The sequence below is a fragment of the Kryptolebias marmoratus genome, linkage group LG14 (genome assembly GCF_001649575.2).
Source record: "Kryptolebias marmoratus isolate JLee-2015 linkage group LG14, ASM164957v2, whole genome shotgun sequence".
NCBI lineage: Eukaryota > Metazoa > Chordata > Actinopteri > Cyprinodontiformes > Rivulidae > Kryptolebias > Kryptolebias marmoratus.
This window is the reverse complement of record NC_051443.1, coordinates 2,859,382-2,863,894: the sequence shown is the minus strand read 5'-3', so window position 1 is coordinate 2,863,894 and position 4,513 is coordinate 2,859,382.

Below are 4,513 nucleotides of genomic sequence, written 5' to 3'. Positions count from 1 at the left end.
AAGACAGGTGGAGATGGGCGTGACAGAAAAGCAGGAGCAGACTGAGGGCAAGTGAGTAATGAAAAACAAAGACAAGAACAAAACCAAAACCCAGAAGACAAATACCAAAACATCCCTAAACACAAGACAAAGCAAAAACCAAAACAAAACTTGTCAACTCATTACAAAATGTGTCCAAAAATGTGGAAAAGCAACTCAGGTTTTGTTAGCTGTTTGAGAAATTTTGTTCTCGCCCACTACGTTTGCTCACATCCTGTGCATCTCCTGGGGGCTAAGCCCCCCTTGTCCTTAAAACCTAGTGACGCCCCTGCTCTGTAGTAATGTTCTTCCAGGATTAATTGGCTGCGGTTCTCCGCAAGAGAAAGAGCTACGATGCGGTGAAAAAACGGCTCAAGTTGCTTGGTGCAGAATACAGGCAGATCTACCGGGCTCTGCTCAAAGTTACTCTTCGCGGAGCAACCAGGCCCCATGAGGTGGAGCACTACATCAGCACTCTGGAGGAGATCCTCCATCTCAGTGAATTAGTGGCGGAGTTCACTGAATATCTGTCTGGCTGAGTGAAGGACTGTCCGGATCTGTATTTGCATTGATACGTGAGTACACTCATGCATGTAAACTGGATTTTAACTGGAGCGTTATGTTATTAATTACTTTGATTCAGCAAAAGGTATATGCAAAGCGAAGCCTCCCTGCGACCCGGACTGACAGATGTTTTTTTTTTCGTTAGAGATCCCGCTCATTGGAACTTCTCTGAGATTAAGAGTAGGACAGTGTTTATGTTCGAGCCATTGTAAGGCAAAGTGTACTCTCGGTACACATTTTCTGTTTTTGTTGGTTCGTTCTATGTTCAGTTTATCCCAATGTTCTTTATTACTTTTATTTATGCACAAATGAAGCTCAGGTGTCCAAGCAATGCTTTGTTTTAGTCAAATATGTCAGGTTGTGCACTTGGAATGTGAATGGGATACATCAAATGGAAGAAAGTTTTAAATTATCTTAAAAGAGAAGGAGTACAGATAGCATTACTGCAGGAGACTCATTTAAGTGACAGTGAGCATTTAAACTTTGGCAGGAAAGGTTTATGCAGGCATATTTTTCATCTTTCACATCAAGAAGTAGAGGAGTAGCCATTCTGATCCAAAAGAATGTCCCGTTTAAATTTCTGGACTGTATGTGAGGATCTGGGTTTGGCTCCGCCTTTTGGGCGGCACCACTAATCATTGCTTCACAGGTGTTCCAGATTCCACTGACGAGACCATCCAATATTTAAGCAGCGGGCTGAGATCAGATCTTCGCTGGAGCATCGAACCTACTGGGTTTTTGCCACGCCACGACTACGGACCTTAAGGACTACTTACCTGGAACCACTCTGATACTTACCTTGCTGGAATTGGCTTGTCAATCCTGGAACTACTGGAACCGCTCCTCCTCACCTCGGCGCCGCACTCACCTCCTAGACCTGTAAGCAAACAAAGAGACATTATAATCACCACCTTGCAACCATCCTGGACTAAATTCGTACCCGAGACTCACCTAGCTTCTCCTTCTCTTGCAGACTCCTCCGGGAACCGCCCACTGTATATAGCTTCACCTGTAAATAAACGCACTTACCTTTATGTTCGTCTCCGTGTTTGGTTTTGGTTTCGCTCTCTGGACAGAATCCGCTCAGTTATGACACTGTATAAAGGACAAACAGGGATGTTTTGTGACTGTGAAGGGCCTGCTCTTTGGAGAAGAAATAATTATACTGAATGTCTATAATCCACCTGGCTCTCCAACAGATCTTTTAACATCTTTGTTCCCTAAAGTTATAAACCTTAGCATTGGGCAGACTCTCATAGGGGGAGATTTTAACTGTCACTTGAACCCTATTATAGACAAGTGTCCATCTGGTAAAATACCACTCTCACCGCATGCTAAGATTATTAATGCATTTTGTGAAGACATGGACTTTGTGGACACATGGAGAGCTCAACATCTCTCTGATAAAGAATATACATTATTTTTCAAATGCCTGCGGATCTTATAGTAGAATTGACTATTTTTTGCTTCCAAAAGGTATTTTAAGTTCAGTATCTGCTTGCTCTGTAGGCCTAATAACCATTTCAGATCATGCTGCGGTTTCTTTACAATACACCATATCTAACCCATCAAAACAGACTAGACACTGGAGGTTTTCGCCTTATATCCTGACAGACCAGAGGTTTTTGACTTACTTCAGAGAAGAATTTGAGATATTTATGTCAACTAATTAACCCTCCACAGATGACCCACCATTACTATGGAAAATGTCCAAAGCTTTTTCTAGAGGTCTTATTATATCCTATGCATCCACTAAGAAATGCAGGCAGGCTAAGCTATTGCTATAGCAAAAAAAGATATTAGAAACCAAATTAAAACAAGCTGAGAGGGAATATGTCACACACTCGTCTGCACGAAAACTTAAAGAGATAACTGCACTTCGTTCTGCCTTGGACACACTACTGACTAGAGAAGCGGAAATTCAGATCAGATTTGCAAGACAAAAAATGTATGAACATGGGGATAAAGCAGGGAAATATTTGGCATATTTAACAAAGAAAAAGGCAGACTCCCAGACTATCCCTTCGGTCATAGATGACCAGGGAAAGCAAACATTTGAGAATGCGAACATTAACAACATATTTAAGGACTTTTATGAAAATCTGTATAGATCAGAGCTACAACCCAACGCTACTGAAAAAAATGGACAGATTTTTCTCCTTCATTAAGCTCCCTGGTCTAACAAACGACCAGAAGACAAGCCTCAAAGCTTGTATATCTAAAAAAGAAGTTCTAGATGCAATCAAAAGATTACAATCCGGCAAGTCTCCTGGCCCCAGATGGACTTAGTGCAGAGTTTTACAAAGAGTTTCATAGCTTTTTAATCAACCGTATATGTTCAGTGATTCTTTAACTAAAGGGACTCTACCACAAGAGAAGCAAACATCTCTTTGATTTTAAAAAAGGGTAAGACCCCTGAGAACTGTGGGTCATAAAGATCCTGTCCAAGATTCTAGCTATGCATTTAGAAGGTCTGTTACCCTTCCTTATTAATGAAGACCAAACTGGATTTATTAAAGGTCGTAACTCTTATAATAATATGCGTCGGCTGCTAAACACCATCCAGTTTTTTCAGCAGAAGTCTTTAAGTGGTCTTGTGCTTTCTCTGGACGTGAAGAAGGCATTTGACCGTGTGGAACTATCATATCTGTTTTATACACTGCGTAGGTTCGGACTGGGGAATGGGTTCATAAATTGGGTAAGACTATGGTATGAAAGTGCTGTCTCAGCTGTGTGCACAAATGGATTGTGGTCTCCTTACTTTAATGTCTCAAGAGGTACAAAACAGGGCTGTCCTCTCTCGCCTCTGCTGTTTGCCCTTGCAATAGAGCCCTTAGCCGAAGCTATTAGGTCTAATAAAGATATAACTGGTCTCAATGTTGCGGATAGAGAGCATAAGATCACTCTGTATGCTGATGACGTCCTAATTGTAATGACTGAGCCTGAGGTGTCTATCCCCAGCCTGTTTGAAACAATTGATTTTGTCGAGTAAGGCCTTAAAACAGTTAAATGGTTGGTTTAGCTCTTTTATATGGTCAAAAAGAAAGGCACGCCTCATGTCTGTTAAATTAGACAACAATCCCTTATTTTTACTACTTGGAATAACTGATCCAACAATTGCTGATAAACATAAAAGAAAGCTTTACAGAGTGTTAACTTTCTGTGCAAGAAAACGTCTCCCCCTTAACTGGATAACTGAAAAAATTCCCTCCCAGATACAATGGAAGAAGGTTGTCCTGAACCACGTGTCTCTTGACTACCTGGCATGCCGGTTGCATGACAGGGAGGATGTTTTTGTTAAAACATGGGAACCTTTTTTGTCATACATTGGACTGAATATTTCCGCAATCCTTACAAGAGGCTTTGTGGTGTAATGTTAGTGAATACGGTTTTGTACAATCCAGTACTGTAACTAATGACAAGGTCAGGCAACAATGGAGTCAACAAAGACGAAGTTTTAACCTTTTATTGGTTAACTCAGAGCTGTCAGAAATAGTATCAAAGCAGCACTCACACTTAGTGGCAGGTCTAGACCAGTCAGTGGCTGGGGTTCAAAGCCCTGGAAGCCCCGGAGCAGGAACTGAGTTTCAGATGAGGGTCTTGGGCAGAGAGGAATATCCAGTAGCAAGCGTGGGGTCGAAACCGGGAGATCAGAAGTTGGCAGCCCAAACAGAGAAGGGCAATCCAAAAGCTAAGTCCGATAAGCAGGGGCAAAGTCCGTCAATCCAGGTCCGAGTCCGAAAAGGTATCCAAAAGGGAGCGAGCAAAAGCAGAAGTCGAGAGGCAGGCGAGAAGTCAAAAACAAGGCAGGCATGAAACTATGGGAATCGCTGGACACTTACTAAGCAAAAGCTGTTCAATAATCTGGCGGAGTCTGAGCGTGTGGAGTGAGCTTAAATACAGGTAATCACAGGTGCAGGAACTTGGCTTG